Source organism: Pseudophryne corroboree, chromosome 11 (genome assembly GCF_028390025.1).
Source record: "Pseudophryne corroboree isolate aPseCor3 chromosome 11, aPseCor3.hap2, whole genome shotgun sequence".
NCBI lineage: Eukaryota > Metazoa > Chordata > Amphibia > Anura > Myobatrachidae > Pseudophryne > Pseudophryne corroboree.
Genome location: NC_086454.1, coordinates 104,466,190 through 104,485,831, shown reverse-complemented (window position 1 = coordinate 104,485,831; position 19,642 = coordinate 104,466,190). Strand labels below are relative to the sequence as shown.

The 19,642-nt window shown below is 42.5% G+C and overlaps 1 long non-coding RNA gene across 1 annotated transcript; it reads right to left on the bottom strand.

Moving 5' to 3' along the window:
* Nucleotides 1-14,767: 14,767 nt before the first annotated feature.
* Nucleotides 14,768-15,972, bottom strand: LOC134969005 (uncharacterized). The gene is made up of 4 exons (XR_010189371.1): nucleotides 15,915-15,972; nucleotides 15,361-15,428; nucleotides 15,150-15,271; nucleotides 14,768-14,983 (listed from the first exon to the last, which is right to left on the bottom strand). It is a non-coding gene; the product is annotated as an uncharacterized LOC134969005 (long non-coding RNA).
* Nucleotides 15,973-19,642: the final 3,670 nt, after the last annotated feature.

Genomic DNA, 19,642 nt, shown 5'->3' with positions numbered 1-19,642 from the left:
TGTATTTATTCATTTAATTGCCTTTTATTTTAAATCACACAATTCTTAGCAGTCATACCCAGGATTAGAACCCATGACCTGTTACACTGACAGCAGACACTTTACTGATGGAGCTATTTGCTCCAGTACGGGAAGTGTGAGAATTTTCACTATATGAAGTTACATGTAATTGTCAGAGAAGTATCTTCATATAGTTAAAATTCTCATATTTCCTATACAGGAGCAAACAGCTTCATCAGTAAGGTGTCTGCTTCCAGTGTAATAGGTTGTGTTTTCTAATTCTGGGTGTGATACTTGTAAAATGTGTATATTCAGTATAATAAAGAGGATGTGACTTGTAAGGTGCAGGGACCAGTGAGGAAGTTGGCCACTGAAAAGACAGTGACAGATATCAATTAACTTAATTCAATGTTATCACAGAATGGGAGGAGAGGTGCCCCCTTCAGAGCAGGAGCCCGGCGGCAGATGACTCCATTGCCTCCCAGAGTTCTGCCTCTGCATTGAGGTGCATGCGCAGTTCAGACCCGATTGCCCACTGTGGGAAAATGCACAGCAGTAATCGGGTCTGAATTACACCCCGTGTCTCCTTGCATGGTTTGCTTTGCTCACCGTGCTTCGGGTTATTATTCCCAAATGTAGTTCACGTGGATCATAAAGTATGACAAAGTAAAAAAAAAATGAAGAAAAAAATGTGAAAAACTCATGTTGACCTTTTCATGTGTCGACCTTTGCCATGTCAACCTGATGCATGTTGACTAATAGTGGTCAACCTATTGAGTGTTGACCTAAGTGTTGTGGACCCAAAGACCGGACACCAACTTATAGAGAGGCTAGGTGACAAGTACTGGTTGTCTAAAGGGGGGATTGTACAGTGCTGGCTGCTCTGGGGTAGTGATAACTAGGTGCTATCACTGCTGCTGGGGGCTGTACTGGGGAGGGCAGTGTATGGTGCTGGCTGCTCTGGGGTAGAGATAACTAGGTGCTATCGCTGCTGCTGGTGGCTGTACTGGGGAGGGTAGTGTATGGTGCTGGCTGCTCTGGGGTAGTGATAACTAGGTGCTATCACTGCTGCTGGGGGCTGTACTGGGGAGGGCAGTGTATGGTGCTGGCTGCTCTGGGGTAGTGATAACTAGGTGCTATCACTGCTGCTGGTGGCTGTACTGGGGAGGGCAGTGTATGGTGCTGGCTGCTCTAGGGTAGTGATAACTAGGTGCTATCACTGCTGCTGGTGGCTGTACTGGGGAGGGTAGTGTATGGTGCTGGCTGCTCTGGGGTAGTGATAACTAGGTGCTATCACTGCTGCTGGTGGCTGTACTGGGGAGGGTAGTGTATGGTGTTGGCTGCTCTGGGGTAGTGATAACTAGGTGCTATCGCTGCTGCTGGTGGCTGTACTGGGGAGGGCAGTGTATGGTGCTGGCTGCTCTGGGGTAGTGATAACTAGGTGCTATCACTGCTGCTGGTGGCTGTACTGGGGAGGGTAGTGTATGGTGCTGGCTGCTCTGGGGTAGTGATAACTAGGTGCTATCGCTGCTGCTGGTGGCTGTACTGGGGAGGGTAGTGTATGGTGCTGGCTGCTCTGGGGTAGTGATAACTAGGTGCTATCGCTGCTGCTGGGGGCTGTACTGGGGAGGGTAGTGTATGGTGCTGGCTGCTCTGGGGTAGTGATAACTAGGTGCTATCACTGCTGCTGGGGGCTGTGCTGGGGAGGGTAGTGTATGGTGCTGGCTGCTCTGGGGTAGTGATAACTAGGTGCTATCACTGCTGCTGGGGGCTGTACTGGGGAGGGTAGTGTATGGTGCTGGCTGCTCTGGGGTAGTGATAACTAGGTGCTATCACTGCTGCTGGGGGCTGTACTGGGGAGGGCAGTGTATGGTGCTGGCTGCTCTGGGGTAGTGATAACTAGGTGCTATCACTGCTGCTGGTGGCTGTACTGGGGAGGGCAGTGTATGGTGCTGGCTGCTCTAGGGTAGTGATAACTAGGTGCTATCACTGCTGCTGGTGGCTGTACTGGGGAGGGTAGTGTATGGTGCTGGCTGCTCTGGGGTAGTGATAACTAGGTGCTATCGCTGCTGCTGGTGGCTGTACTGGGGAGGGTAGTGTATGGTGCTGGCTGCTCTGGGGTAGTGATAACTAGGTGCTATCGCTGCTGCTGGTGGCTGTACTGGGGAGGGCAGTGTATGGTGCTGGCTGCTCTGGGGTAGTGATAACTAGGTGCTATCGCTGCTGCTGGTGGCTGTACTGGGGAGGGTAGTGTATGGTGCTGGCTGCTCTGGGGTAGTGATAACTAGGTGCTATCGCTGCTGCTGGGGGCTGTACTGGGGAGGGTAGTGTATGGTGCTGGCTGCTCTGGGGTAGTGATAACTAGGTGCTATCACTGCTGCTGGGGGCTGTGCTGGGGAGGGTAGTGTATGGTGCTGGCTGCTCTGGGGTAGTGATAACTAGGTGCTATCACTGCTGCTGGGGGCTGTGCTGGGGAGGGTAGTGTATGGTGCTGGCTGCTCTGGGGTAGTGATAACTAGGTGCTATCACTGCTGCTGGGGGCTGTACTGGGGAGGGTAGTGTATGGTGCTGGATGCTCTGGGGTAGTGATAACTAGGTGCTATCGCTGCTGCTGGTGGCTGTACTGGGGAGGGTAGTGCATGGTGCTGGCTGCTCTGGGGTAGTGATAACTAGGTGCTATCGCTGCTGCTGGTGGCTGTACTGGGGAGGGTAGTGTATGGTGCTGGCTGCTCTGGGGTAGTGATAACTAGGTGCTATCGCTGCTGCTGGTGGCTGTACTGGGGAGGGTAGTGTATGGTGCTGGCTGCTCTGGGGTAGTGATAACTAGGTGCTATCGCTGCTGCTGGTGGCTGTACTGGGGAGGGTAGTGTATGGTGCTGGCTGCTCTGGGGTAGTGATAACTAGGTGCTATCGCTGCTGCTGGGGGGCTGTACTGGGGAGGGTAGTGTATGGTGCTGGCTGCTCTATGGGTAGTGATAACTAGGTGCTATCACTGCTGCTGGTGGCTGTACTGGGGAGGGTAGTGTATGGTGCTGGCTGCTCTATGGGTAGTGATAACTAGGTGCTATCACTGCTGCTGGGGGCTGTACTGGGGAGGGTAGTGTATGGTGCTGGCTGCTCTAGGGGTGGGTCAGTGTCCACCTACTTATCTTTCAGTTAGAGGGAAAGTTCCCCCTATACTAGAATGATTAGTTGAGAAAAATCAAACCGGTGTAAGTTTCCTGACTAGTTGGCCAGACCGTTTTCTACCTTATTTTTTTCACTTGGCAGCAAATGGCTGGTTATCATTTGTTCCTATGCACTGCCAGATTATCGTTTGGAATGATATTGTTCTGATGTATGGCTAGCATTAAGAACAGTAAGTAATCCTGTATCATGATCAAATGCAATCAGATCCATAAATAACAGAAAATAAGAAAGTATTACAGCAAGTAGAAAAACACTTTATGCAGGGTTGGTGCAGTCATTTTGGGTAATACAGTCTATGGGTTATATATTCAATCCAAGAAAGGTACCAGGAGAGGCAGTCATGTTGGGTGCACCCGGGGTAGAATCAGTCACACCTAGAAGAGATGACACAAAATGGGGTGATTGCAGTGACCTAATGCTAGGATCCCAACATAACCATCTGTTACATGTATTTTTTATCCCATCCACAAACATACCAGGTGAGGGGAAGCAGTTAGCTTTCCAACAGATGGGATCCCGGCGATTGATATACAGATGCCGGGATCCCAGAAGTAGGAGGCAATGCCGACATTGAGATACCGATGCTGCACTGGATGCTGGTGTCACATTACTGACAGCTGGCATTCCAATTGCACTGCCGCAGAGGGTTAGGTTTAGACAGAAGAAGGGGGTTAGGCTGCAGGGCCAGGAAAGTTAGGGTTAGGGACCGGGGAGGGTAGGTTATGCACATATAAGGGAAGGTTAGGGTTAGGGACCGGGGAGGGGAGGGTTAGGCACATAGAAGGAGAGGTTAGGGTTAGGGACCGGGGAGGGGAGGGTTAGGCACATAGAAGGGGAGGTTAGGGTTAGGTATCAAGCAGGGAGGGTTAGGATTAGGCAGCAGGGAAGGGAGGGTTAGGCACAAAGCAGGGAGGGTTAGGCACAAAGCAGGGAGGGTTAGGGTAGGGGGCAGATGAGGGATAGGGGATTTACTGGTGGGCTGTCGGGATTATGATGGATGGGATGCTGCTGTCAGTATTCTAACCACCGGCGTCCCGTCCATCGCAAATCATAGTGATCACCAGGTGAGCCAGCACATTGTAAAGGTTACTTTGTGGGAGGGATTAGACAGGACTTACTTCCACCTGGCAATTCACTGGGCAGAAAAGGCCATGCCTGGAATTGATGACACATAATGGAGGAGTGTAAAATGAAAACACTGCGCTGTGAGGTATCTATTTGTTATTTCAATAAACCAACTATAAACAATCTAAATATGTAAACATATATAGTGGCTGTATATATATCAGAGATGAGGTCGGAAGACTTCCGTAATTAGCACATAAATACATTTATTTCATAATACATTTTAAAAACAAAAACTAAAATCCTAATGTAATATGCATGCATAGCTTTCAAATCAAGAACAAGAGGAGATTTTCCTGATCAGCATGTGAATAAATATATTGTTAATTTATTATTGATTTAAACTCGAGGACATATACTGAAACTGGAGGGAGGCAGGTTCAGGGGATATTTAAGGAAAAATGACTTCACAGAAAGGGTAGTGGATAAGTGGAATAGCCTCCCATCAGAGGTGGTAGAGGCTAAGACGGCAGAGCAATTTAAACATGCAAGGGAAGCGATTTCCTAAAGGATAAAAAAAGGGGGCAGACTAGATGGGCCAAGTGGTTCTTATCTGCCGTCAAATTCTATGTTTCTATGTAAATTAACAATATATTTATTCACATTAGGATTTTAGTTTTTGTTTTTAACATGTATAATGAAATGTATTTATGTGCTAATTACGGAAGTCTCCCGACCTCATCTCTGATATATATACAGCCACTATATATGTTTACATATTTAGATCGTTTATATTTGGTTTATTGAAATAACAAATAGATACCTCACAGCGCGGTGTTTTCATTTTACACTTTACCTATACATGCTGAAGACACTAACCAAGTCTTGAAACACACGCTGCAGTGTATTGTATCTATTTGTATTATTCTATAATTAATTTTAAAATTAGCGCCAGGAGGGTGGAATTGGCATACCACCAGAGAACTAGTTCTCTATAAACTTTTTTCTGCATAATGGAGAAGATCAAATGCTTGGCATGATCCTTGCAAGTTCATCCAAACCATACATTTTTTATTCTACACAGAGCACCAGATGAGGAAGCCATGTTGTTTACACTATGTTACATAGAAACATAGAATTTGACGGCAGATAAGAACCACTTGGCCCATCTAGTCTGCCCCCTTTTTTTTATCCTTTAGGAAATCGCTTCCCTTTTTGAATCTTAATTCTTTGTAAGGATATTCATATGCCTATCCCAAGCATGTTTAAATTGCTCTACCGTCTTAGCCTCTACCACCCCTGATGGGAGGCTATTCCACTTATCCACTACCCTTTCTGTGAAGTAATTTTTCCTTAAATTTCCCCTGAACCTGCCTACCTCCAGTTTCAGTATATGTCCTCGAGTTCTAATACTTCTCTTCCTTTGAAGAATGTTTCCCTCCTGAACTTTGTTAAGAACCTTGGTATATTTGAAAGTTTCAATCATGTCCCCCCTTTCCCTTCTCGCCTCCAAACTATACATGTTAAGATCTTTTAGCCTTTCTGGGTAAGTTTTGTGATGTAGGCCATGCACCATTTTAGTTGCCCTTCTTTGTACACTCTCTAATGTATTTATATCCTTCTGGAGATATGGCCTCCAGAACTGGACACAGTATTCCAGATGGGGGCCGTACCAATGACCTATACAGTGGCATTATTACTTCTTTTTTCCTGCTACTGATTCCTCTCCCTATGCAACCAAGCATCTGACTTGCCTTTCTCATTGCTTTGTTGCATTGCTTTCCTGCCTTTAAGTCACTTGAAATTGTGACTCCTAAATCCCTTTCCTCCTCAGTAGTTTCCATTATAGTACCCTTGATGCTATATTTAGCCTTTGGGTATTTGAGACCCAAGTGCATGATTTGGAATTGTTTAGCATTAAACTGTAGTTGCCACATTCTTGACCATTTCTCAAGCCTACCTAGGTCATCAATCATTTGTTTTACCCCTCCTGGCATGTCTTCCCTGTTGCATATCTTTGTATCATCTGCAAAAAGGCATACTTTCCCTTTAATACCATTTGCAATGTAACCAACAAAGTTATTAAAGAGAACTGGTCCAAGTAGAGTTCCCTACGGTACTCCACTGGTAACATTTCCCTCCATAGATTGCACTCCATTTACTACAACTGTCTGTTTCCTATCCTGCAACCAGGTTCTTAACCATTTAACTGTTTTATAATCCACCCCTATGCTTTCAAGTTTATTTAGTAGTCTGCTATGTGAGACAGTGTCAAATGCCTTACTAAAGTCTAGATATGCTACATCTACAGCTACCCCTTGATCTATTATTTTCGTCACAGAGTCAAAAAAGTCAATAAGATTTGTTTGGCATGATCTTCCACCAGTAAATCCATGCTGTTTTGGATCCTGTAAGTTGTTTGATTTAAGATATTCCACAACTCTTTCTTTTAATAGTTTTTCCATTATTTTCCCTACTACTGATGTAAGGCTTCCTGGTATGTAGTTACTTGTTTCTACCTTGCTACCACTTTTGTGCTACATTGCTCTTTTCCAGTCCTTTGGAATGGCACCTGCATTTAGTGACTGGTTAAATAATTCTGTTAAAGGTGTCACCAGCACATCTTTTAGCTCTTTTACTATCCTTGGGTGTATCCCATCTGGCCCCATTGATTTATCCACTTTTTTTAGTTTTGAAAGTTCTGTTAGGACCTTCTCCTCTGTAAATGTACTTTCATCTACCTTATTTTTATGAATGTCCTTGCAACTTAACTGTGGCCCCTTCCGTTCTCCTTCTGTAGTAAATACTGAACAAAAATAATTATTTAGGTGATCTGCTATTGCCTTGTCTCCCTCCACCAAATGCTCACTCTCTGTCTTAAGTCTTATTATTCCTCCATTTGATTTTCTCCTTTCACTTATATACTTAAAAAAAAAGTTTTGCCCCCTTTATCTACTGACTGGGCCATTTTCTCCTCAGCTTCTGCCTTTGCACGTCTGATCACTTTCTTAGCATCCTTCCGTCTATCAAGATACACCTCTTTGTCGTTATTCTTTTGAGTCTGTTTGTATTTCCTAAAAGCCATTTTTTTTGCTTTCACAGTAGTTGATACTACTTTTGTGAACCACATTGGCTTCCTTTTCCTGGTGCTTTTCCTAACCCTTTTGATACAAAGGTCTGTTGCCCTTAGTATTGCACTTTTTAGTTTTTCCCATATCTCCTGCACTCCTTCCAAGTTCCTCCAGTCTGCCAATGAATCACTTAAACATCTCCTCATTTCTAAAATTCAACACCTTGGTTTTTGTGTGACAGGAGTTGGATCCTGTCTTTATACTATACCATACTGCTTGATGATCACTGGATCCCAGGTGCTCACCCACATATATGTCTGATATCCTGTCACCATATGTAAGAATTAAATCTAATATTAAGTCTTTGCGAGTGGGCTCCCTCACCAATTGCTTGAGAGAAGCTTCCTGTAAGGAATTTAGAAACTTGCCACTTGTAGCTGAACTTGCAAAAGACCTCTCCCAATTAACATCAGGTAAATTAAAGTCTCCCATGATTATGACTTCTCCCTTTAAAGCCATTTTAGTGCTGTCCAACAATAGGTTCCTGTCCAAATCCTGCCCCTAGCCTAGTGGTCTATAGATCACCCCAATGCGAATAATGTTCTTCTCTCCAGTTTCTATGGGGACCCAAAGGGCCTCAAATTTGTATTCAATTTTTTGTATTAAAGTAGCATTTATGCTTTTTTTCACATACATTGCTACCCCTCCTGCTATTCTTCTCATTTTATCCTTCCTAAATAAATTGTATCCTGGTATAGCTATGTCAAAGTCTTGATTCTCATTGCACCATGACTCTGTAATTGCCACAGTATCCAGGTTATCCCTTGTCATTATCACAATTAACTCTGGAATTTAGTCTCCTAAGCTCCTAGCATTTGCACACATAGCTTTAAGAATTTTGTCTGTGCATCTGTTATTAGTAGCCATGTCCAGACAGCAGGGCCAGTGCAAGGTCTCTCTGCACCCTAGGCAAAGCTTCAGCCTGGCACCCCCTAACCTGCAAAAAAAAAAAAAAAAAAACACCACCACCTCTCGGAGGGTAGATGCAGGTTGCGACTAGGTGGGCTGGGGTGAATTGCATCATTATACATATACAGAGGAAAGGGACAACACTCAAGGACTTTTAAGGTGAAAAAGTATATTGTAATCAAAGTCACAACATTTTGTGACTTTGTACGCATGTATACTTTTACTTTCAAATCCTTGAATGGCGACCATTTTTTCTGCCTATGTATACAAACTATCCGGCATGTTAAGGATTGTATAATACACTGATGCCAATTTCACATTTTTCTAAATGCTGAGATATGCATCCGCATATGTGGTCTGGTGGGGATATTTAATTATATGTGTATACATACACACACACAGATACATATAGTTGTTTGCTCCTTATTGTGTTCCATTCCCCATATGTAAGTTCATTACTGATCCCCCTACCTCCACATATACTGCATTGTGCCCCAGTGCCTGTGTTTTCCCTATTATGCTGTTTACAGGTGCAAACCACCCATCAGGCTGTAAGATCTGCACTGTCTGTGGTCCCGCAGAACCCCCATGAGTTACTTACCTAAAAGTTGTTTGCTTGTTTTCCCTGATAATTGGTTCCTCTTACAGGCGGCAGCAGCATTACAGCAATGCTGCTGGGAGCTGACATGTAGTCAATTGCTGCTTGCTGATGGAGAGCCGGGATCTAGGGGCCTGGAGGAGGTAGGTACATCAGGGCTATGAGAAGTGGCCGTAGAGGTGCCCCCCCGGATCCACAGTTACATCCTCCCCTATGTGCCTTCACATGACTTTATGTTACACATGTCAGCACAGAGGAAACGATGAGACATTATGTGGTACAGCCTGATAGTGGTGGCTGTACCTGACTAGACCCACAGCAGTGGCCAGCGCAGTGTAAAAGGAGGAGGTCACTTTCATATCATTCAGTTTTTTGTTAGATGAATTCAGTGGCGCCCTCCAATGGAAGGCAGCCCTAGGAAGCAGCCTAAATCTGCCTAATGGTAGAGCCGGCCCTGCCAGACAGTATAAGATAAATGACACGTTTAAAGTTGAAATTACCTGTTTGGTGATGTTGCTCAGTGTTTGGTATTTCTTTTCTTTTACTAATCAGGAATCAGACTCTGTCATATACACCATGACTACACCTCACTAAATGTAAAGATATAGTACACCTGACCATAAATGGCAAGACGATCAAAGGAGGTAAACACCAGACAGCATGCAATAATAAACTATGTTTCACTGAGCAACTTCTCCACACATGCAATGCCAATTACAAGCAAAGCATTACATCAAAAAACATACATGAGTTGCAAGCAAATCATGATATAACAACTGTTCTTAGACTGCATGAGGATGTGAGAAACATATGTACATATGTTTAAATGGACTGATGAGTTTGCATGAGGTTGAAAGGCCTGTTGGTTGCAGTGTTCAAATAAGAAATACATGGAACTGGTAAATATAAGGATAAAGTGAAAAGTGGACTAATGGGATAATCACTGCATAAAATTTCCATGAGTCGATCATCCTGCCCTTGACAGTACCAGGTGAGGCGGTTACAGTGGGCAGGGTGAGTGATATATAAAGGTGTAACATATAGTACGGAATTCCAGAGAAAGAAAGACAGTTGAGTTGGAGTCCATGATGCAGCAGATAGGAGAGAAGGTAGGTAGGACATCAGCATAGGGCAAACAAAATTCAACTAAATTTAAACAGAAGTAATTAATAGCTGTAGAATTTGCAAGCTTGATAATTCAGCAATACATTTTGGAAAATAAATTCTGTGGGAGCAGGGATGTGTGTGTTACAACGTGTGTAGTATGGTATGCCGGTGGCCGGGCTCCCGGCGGATAGCATACAACCACCAGCATACCGACCGCTGGCATGCCAACAGCTGGGCGAGTGCAAATGAGCCCCTTGCGGGCTCGCTGCGGGCACGGTGGTGTGCTACATGCGCCATGCTATACTGTGCACCGGGATCCCGACAGCCGGCAAAATTAAGACCACCCATTACAACATTATTAGAGTTATACATGAGTTAAACAAATGGGAAACAGCAAGATAAAAGTAGGCCTGAAATTTCTACTTCTCTAAAGCTACTTTGAAGGAACTGCTTTGGCTTCTCTCTAATTCAAACACCTGCTTTCTACATATCCTGGACACTACTTTCTGGGCACCCTGCTTGGACATTGCAAGGAGATGAGGCTTGCTACACCTCTGATAGTTTTAGGTTTTTCCCTATAGCTTCCGCTCTTCACCCTGGACCTGTTGGGTTTGTGTGACTGGCAGTCGGGAGACCACCGGTCACCATGCCAACGCCACTCAGAGGATTCAGTGGCTCGCTGCACATGCCACAGGTTCTATTCCCACTCTGAGTGTCGTGGACACCCACAAGTGGGAATAGTCCTTGTAGGTCAGCATGCCAACCAGTGGGCTATGCATTGTTCAGGATCCTGGTATCTTGACCGGCGGTCTCCCAACTGCCAGTCACATAACCGCATCCCCCCCCCGGACACTCCCCAGCTGAATCTCAGTGACCTAGCCATGAGTATCTGTCCACATACCCTCTCACCCTTATACTGTAACCCTCACCCTTAATCCTAACATTAATATCATAACCCTTAATCCAGTGGTTCTCAAACTGTGTGCCGTGTCACCCTGAGGTGCCTTGGGACACTCGCAGGGGTGCCCTGAGTTGGTGGTCCAGGACCAATTCAAATTATTTATGCCAATTTTAATAGACAAAACAAGTGCTGGTGGCTTCCAATCATAAAATATGTGGACAAATATAAGCAAGTCCTGTCCATCACTACATAACTGAACCTAAGGATGACATATAAACACAATTTACTGAATTTAATATTTCTTTCTAAATTTCTCAACAAGAAACGTTTGGCCTAGGGGTGCTGTGAAAAAAATTATGATGCTCTAGGGCGCTGTGATTCAAAAAAGTTTGGGAACCACTTCCTTAATCCTATTTCTCTAACACTAATACCCTAATCCTTACCCTTAATCCTAACATTATTATCCTAACCCTCACAATTCTGATTTTTATCCCCCCCTCCAGAAACTGCTTAGATATTGTCTTTTTTTTTTTTTTCATTGAAAAAAGTTTAAAATATATTTAGAAAAATACATTGAAATATTTTGTTAAAAAATAAGTACTTAGTGGGTGTTTTTTAACACACCACCGTGTCCATAGGCCCTTATTGTAAAATACTTCTTTCCCCCAAGAAGAAATTGTACATCCAGTAGCAAAATAATTCCCAGCATTATAACCACCACACCCTACTGGTAACAGATCCCCCATACCCTCACTCCCATGTTCCAATTTATAGAATATATATATATATATATATATATATATATATATATATATATATATAAATAATCAGCCAAAAAATTGGGGAGCATCACCCCCCCGCTCCTTACCCCACGCCCAGTGCCAAAAGATGTTCCCCCCCCCAATTCCCCCCACTTCTGTGGAAGCCAGTCCCCCTAATCTCTTTGCAGAGTGCAGCATAAACTGGGCAGAGCCAGACATACACTGTAGGTATTATAGGCAAATGCCTATCATTTGGAATGCCTAGGGGCATCCCTACTCTAGGACCAGCCTGTCTCTCACTGGTGGCAAAGTGTATTAAAAAGTTTTTTTTATTTTTTCATGAACAATTGCAGTGTAGCCTTTGGCTGATGCAGGAGTGGAACGGGGGTAGAGTAGGCACTGTGACTGATCACCTGCTCACCCAATTAATTACTTTGACATACTGATTTGACCACCATGGTGACCAGTGTGTGGATGCCGGGGCATGGCGTGGGTGGAGCAAGAGCTAATGAGGAGTGAGGGCAGGCTCCAGCAGTCATGGAGAACACTGTTCCTTTTACCTGCTGCAGGCCAATGGAGAAATAATGGAGGTTGAGCCTATGGGAGTGCCGGTAAGGACCCACATCTGTGAACAAGCTGCATCCTCTGGTCTGAGCTTCACCAGTGTGTACTCAATTTAGTCTTAGCAATGCTGCTTACTATATCAATGTAGCTGTCTCTTCTTTCCTCCAGGCTCCAGTAAACTGTATGTGTCACCATGTTGACCTCCCTAACAGCTACAGTGTGCGTGTGTGTCTTATGTGTGTCATTTTGTACCCTACAAGGCCACAGTGTGTATGTAACCATGTTCCTCCCCAAACTAGTGTGTGTCATTTTGTACCCAACAAATTCCCACTGTGTATGTATCCATGCCCCCCAACCAAGATACAGTGTGTGCCATATTGTACTGTCTTTGGTCACAATGTAGAGTAACCATTCCCCCCTGTTTCTGCCCCCCAATCTCCAGTGTGCCACCTTGCAACCACTCCCCAATATGTATGTCTTCATATCCCTGTCCAGGCTCCATTATGTATGCCACCATGTCCTACCAGACCCCATGGTGTATGTCATCGTGCACAAGCCCCAGTGTGTATGTCACCATATCCCCACCAGGCGCCTGTATATATGTCACTATTCCCCCCCACAGGCCCCAGTGTATGTCACCATTCTCCCACCAAATCCCAAGTATGTGTGTCACCATATACACCCAGGCCCCAGCATATGTCCCATGCCCCCATGCTCCTAGTGGGTATGGCAACATGCCCCCAGGCCCCAATATGTATGTCACCATGTCCTCCAAGACCCCAGTATGTACATATGTCACCATGCCAAGGTCACAGTGTCACCATGGCCTCAGGGTGTATGACAATATATCTTCCCAGGCACCAGTGACCCTCCTCCAGGCCCCAGTGTGTATGTCACCGTGCACCCCCATCCAGGCTGCAGTGTGTGTCACCATAGCCCTCCATGGTACTGTATGTATGTCATCATGCCCCCCCCCCCCTGGTTCTAGGGTGTATGTCAACATGCCACCCTATCTACATATAAACACTAAGGTTTGTGGTGGGATTATCTGCTAGGGGGCATTAGCCAAAGTCTTGAAGTCTTGCCAAATCGGTTAGGGCCATGTCTGAGTGTGGGTCATGGGCAGGACTGATCATCAGTACCCCCTGCTGTAGCGGATCTCTGCATATGCAGTGATCAGCATAATCGTGCTGGGAGGGGAGAAATGTTCCCATCATCACATGTTTACTTCCGGTGTATGATCCCCACTTTGAATTCTGGGGCATGATTTTGGGAGTGATGCCGGTGGTGAGAGACTGCCGCATCACTCCCAGGGGTGGCTACAGCAGGATGAAGTCTATTATATTGCCCCTCCAGGTCCACTGGGATGGTAAAGTATGAACAAGTCTGTTTTTGAGCAAAAAATTTTTAAAAACGTATGTTGGCATTTTGAACATGTTGGTGTAATGAATGTCTGTATTTTGACCATGTCCGTATTTTGAATGTTGATCAATGGCTGTTGGGATTATGACCATTGTTATTGTGTCTGTCTTTATATCAACTGCTACCCATCATATGTGCTATGACCTTGTCAAGTAATGCACTATTGGCTGCGGTCATATCACATACATTATTGCCAGTTAAGTGGTGAATCCAAACCTTGATCCTAACAATAATGCTCTAACCAAAACTTTAACCCAAACCCCTAATCCAACTGTACCCCTAACCCTAATAACCACACCCTAGAAAGATAGACAAGATGGCCAAATGGTTCTTACCTGCCTTCAAATTCTATGTTTCTATGACATAATGCAACCCGGGTGGAAAAAAAATAAACTTTTAATGTGTTGCCTGCCAGTCTCCCTCTTTCTGCCTGCGCCCTGCTGAATACAGCACAGTATGTGATCTGGAATACCAAGAATCTTGGAGCCCAGTACAATTGTCTTCCATGAACTCCCCTGTTGCCGGGCCAGCGTAGTGCTTTTGAATACCCTTGGACTCTCCTCTAGGTTGTTCTTTGAACTCTGTGGGCCTAATTCGGACCTTATTGCAGCAGTAAAATTGTTCTCCAATGGGCAAAACCATGTGCTCTGCAGGTGGGGCAGATATAACATGTGCAGAGAGAGTTCAATTTGGGTGGGGTGTGTTCAAACTGTAATCTAAATTGCAGTGTAAAAATAAAGCAGCCATTATCAGTGGCAAATGCAGGATTTGCATGGGGGGTGGGGGGGTTTCCAGAACTGGGAGTAGCCAAGCACGGGAGGTGACCCAGTATATGCTGGGTCCGTAAAACTAGTGTGTGTGTGTGTGTGTATGTGTATATATATATATATATATATATATATATACACACACATACACACACTTGTGTGTGTATATATATATATATATATATATATATATATATATATATATATATATATATATATATATATACACACACACACACACACACACACACACACACACACACCAATAGAAGAATTGGCGCCAGGGGGTCGCATCAGCTCCCACTATTCCAACCCCTAATTGTTAATACTTTTTTAAAAAAAATAATAACATGTTCCATCATAAAACATTTATTAAAAACATATTCAAATTAATACACAGGAGATATATTATTCCACACTTTAAGATGTATGACTCTTAGCGCTGAATACAAATGTTGAAGGATCACAACAATCTCCTCCTTCTCCTTATAGTTGGTTCGGAGTTAGCTTCACAACACAGACAACCCAACACGTTTCGTCTTATACAAAAGACTTCATCAGGGGTATCTCTACAATTGTAAAAAATCTTATCAGAACTAAAAATAATTGTTCCTTAATAAAAATGCATAATACATTCAATCAAAATATATGAGGAACATATCATAATAGAACAAGGATATATCAGAGCAGACAGAATGAAAAGGAAGAAAATTACAATTGAATCTTGGGTCCTACCTCAAGCAGCTGAGAAGTACAGTAGTTTATACAAACAGTATAATGCGACAAAACTTGTTCATACATGCATGATGGAAACTTCAATATAACACCGAGGCTTTCTGATGAACAATCAGTGTGGCCTAATTGGAAAAATATTGTCCTCATCATATATACTGAGTTTTCATTTTATATATGTAATAAAAATATATCATAATGTCCCCTCACATACCTTGTGGTGAGATAACTTGTACAAAAATTCGGAAACCAAGGTACTGAAGGGTCACTTAGAAAGGAAACCTAATAAAATCATATTTAGGGCAAATTAGTGAATGGTCATTATCGGATATTTAATTAGTCAATGATATCAGTTTTGACTTAGGATAATTGATGCATTTTATAATGAAACCGTATTTAAAGAACAACCTCCCTTTTTAGGTATAACATTTATTGGAGGTTTTTAAGACAAAAAACTCTATTGCTGATCACTACTACCATTCTGGCCCATAGCAATTAAATACTCTAATGAGTCCAGCTGTTTCATTAATTGACATAATGAAAGTGCTGACCTTTAAACCCAGACTCTAAAAAGTGCTGGAATGAATTATCAAAGAATACACTTTTAATTACATACTGTCACATAATCAAAAGAGATGTGAAAGTGAATATATCCAACCATTGAAAGCACTAAAGTGCAATATTGCAAATATACATGAATAAAATATACATAGTGACATTTACATATTTAAACAGAGCTTTGTTCAGAATGATGCCATATTCCCTCACCTTCTATATATCTGCAGTGGACGCTCAGTACCTGTGCAATGAAGCACCAGACTAAATGTTACCCCTTATAAAGGGAAAGGTGATGATGTCATCACATATACTATTTTGATTGGTGCACAAATAAAGGCTAATTATGGCCTGATTATTAATGGTATAAACTAACCAACCTATGAATTTTATCCTCTTATCATTAGGATTGATTCACTATAATAATCCTCACCCTTATATCCACCCAATATAAGTAAAAGTTTAAATGTTATATGACCCACAATGCATTGCAGTGTGAGTCTCATTGAAAGCTGCTTTTGTGAATGAATTACAGTATTAGTAGCCAATCACTGTGTAATAGGGGCGGGTACTTTAGCCTCTGATATTAGAATATCTGTGTATATCTATAAATAAACATATTGTGAGCACTTAAGAGACACTGCTGTGGGGAAAGTGCTTCCCTTCAGCCCCCTCCACCACCTCTGATCGTTAAAACGAACGGTCCAGGATGCTGCACGCGTCCGCTATAGCTGGACCTTATGCGTTCCAGCGCCATCTTTGTTTTGCGTTCCACCAGCCCCGTCCGGCGCTTCCCGTCATCTGACCTGATCACAGGTTATAGGCGGCCAATAAGGAGACTCTCTACCGATTACAGAAGCTAGAATACCGAATGACCGTTCAATAGATAGCCACTTGTACATACTTTAACCCCCGCTTGAATCAATCATTAGTGTCTCATCTGACAATAAATTCCATACCTACGGGGTATACTTATTTCTATTCCATACATTAGAGGAGAAATGAGAGGTCAGAACCCATCATATCCCATATAGTGTACTTATATGAACTATACAGATAGCCTCAGGCCCTATTTAAAAACAGGACTAGGACCCTCGTATAGTTCACAACTCCTATGAGCCCGTTTTGTGGGAAATGCATATCCCACATACGTTTCCCGTATAACGGAAAATTTCATTTGAATTGATTTATACTTCGACGGGACCACTAGTATACCCATCTTCTAAATAGTATTTGATTTAAATGGGTCGTGAATTCTTCCACTACCAGTGTAAAACCTTATAAACAGTCATGTTCAATATATTATTAAATTGTGCTACATATGATCAATTGATGCCCATACACATTCTTATAAGTGAAATCTCGTAGCTACTACACTAACGTGATATCATCTTTACCTCATAAATTAGTGATATATTATTACAACCCACACCCTTTACAACGCTATATATCAATTGATACTTTATTGTATATGAATCAACTCGTAAAAACTAATGGTTGATTCAGATTAATTTAAAACTTTAAATATAGAACCTAAGGTTCTGTTATACTATACTATCACCTAATGTGCTATACGTGTTACTTGAATCCATATTAACTCTATACTATCCTCCCTACAGCTTGAAGTGATGTACAGTATACGGACACCCCTATGAACAAAGCTCCATCTTTACAATAGTATAGTCATATAAACATAAATACACATACTGACAATTTATTAAATTACATCCTACTCTTATGGCCTAAAATACCTTCTTAGTTTGAACCGGTGGAAGGTATAAGCTAATAACTGAACCTGTCACTGAGCAAGCATAGTCAATACATCAAAGGAGGGTTTGTCTCCCTTAATGGAAGACTGCCATGTCTATGCTCTCGTTCAATCCATTCGGAATGAGGGTATTTAGGGTATAGATCCAATAAGACTCTTTTTTGGTTAACTGTTTATCTCTATCACCTCCTCTCTTATCTTCCTGTATATGTTCAATCACTGTAAATGTCAAGCCCTGAACATCTGAATCATGTTTTTCCTGAAAGTGGCGGGGGAGGCTATGATTCTGAACTTTATTTCTAATATTCCGCAGGTATTCCTGTATCCTTATTTTAAGGCTTCTCTTGGTTTTGCCTATATATGATAACTTGCAACTACATTCGATCTTGTATACCACATAGTTAGTATTGCAGGTAACCACTGACTTTAAGCTGTGTGTTTTATTATCCTCATCCTTCCAATGTATTGCGTGATGAATGGTCTCTCCGACTGACGTTTACTATTTGTGCGACCTTGACTATTCAAAATACTTTTTCTATCGATCTTTGAAGCTCGGACCTGATCTTTACGTAGTTCTACCTCTTTGTATCCCCTTTCGGTAAATTGTTCCACTAGAATGGATGATTGTTCCCAATAACTGTCCATGTTGTTACAGTTTTTCCTCATTCGCACAAACTGTGAATACGGAACAGTTGTCTTCCATCTGGTCAGATGACAGCTATCAGATGGTATGAAGCTGTTGGCGTCAGTTTCTTTAAAAAAAGTTTTAGTGTTGAGAGTGCCCCCATCATCAATGCTTAAAAGGATGTCAAGATAGTCCATAGTCAATGGATCTTGTTTGTGTGTAAATTTGAGATTAAAAGAGTTATCTTGGAGCCCGGAAATGAATCTCTCAAGGGAGTCAATCTCACCTTCCCAAATAAAGATCAGGTCATCTATATATCTCTTATGGTGAATTTACTTGTCCCAATATCAAACTAAGAAGGTATTTTAGGCCATAAGAGTAGGATGTAATTTAATAAATTGTCAGTATGTGTATTTATGTTTATATGACTATACTATTGTAAAGATGGAGCTTTGTTCATAGGGGTGTCCGTATACTGTACATCACTTCAAACTGTAGGGAGGATAGTATAGAGTTAATATGGATTCAAGTAACACGTATAGCACATTAGGTGATTGTATAGTATAACAGAACCTTAGGTTCTATATTTAAAGTTTTAAATTAATCTGAATCAACCATTAGTTTTTACGAGTTGATTCATATACAATAAAGTATCAATTCATATATAGCGTTGTAAAGGGTGTGGGTTGTAATAATATATCACTAATTTATGAGGTAAAGATGATATCACGTTAATGTAGTAGCTACGAGATTTCACTTATAAGAATGTGTATGGGCATCAATTGATCATATGTAGCACAATTTAATAATATATTGAACATGACTGTTTATAAGGTTTTACACTGGTAGTGGAAGAATTCACGACCCATTTAAATCAAATACTATTTAGAAGATGGGTATACTAGTGGTCCTGTCGAAGTATAAATCAATTCAAATGAAATTTTACGTTATACGAGAAACGTATGTGGGATATGCATTTCCCACAAAACGGGCTCATAGGAGTTGTGAACTATACGAGGGTCCTAGTCCTGTTTTTAAATAGGGCCTGAGGCTATCTGTATAGTTCATATAGGTACACTATATGGGATATGATGGGTTCTGATCTCTCATTTCTCCTCTAATGTATGGAATAGAAATAAGTATGCCCCGTAGGTATGGAATTTATTGTCAGATGAGACACTAATGATTGATTCAAGCGGGGGTTAAAGTATGTACAAGTGGCTATCTATTGAACGGTCATTCGGTATTCTAGCTTCTGTAATTGGTAGAGAGTCTCCTTATTGGCCGCCTATAACCTGTGATCAGGTCAGATGACGGGAAGCGCCGGACGGGGCTGGTGGAACGCAAAACAAAGATGGCGCTGGAACGCATAAGGTCCAGCTATAGCGGACGCGTGCAGCATCCTGGACCGTTCGTTTTAACGATCAGAGGTGGTGGAGGGGGCTGAAGGGAAGCACTTTCCCCTCAGCAGTGTCTCTTAAGTGCTCACAATATGTTTATTTATAGATATACACAGATATTCTAATATCAGAGGCTAAAGTACCCGCC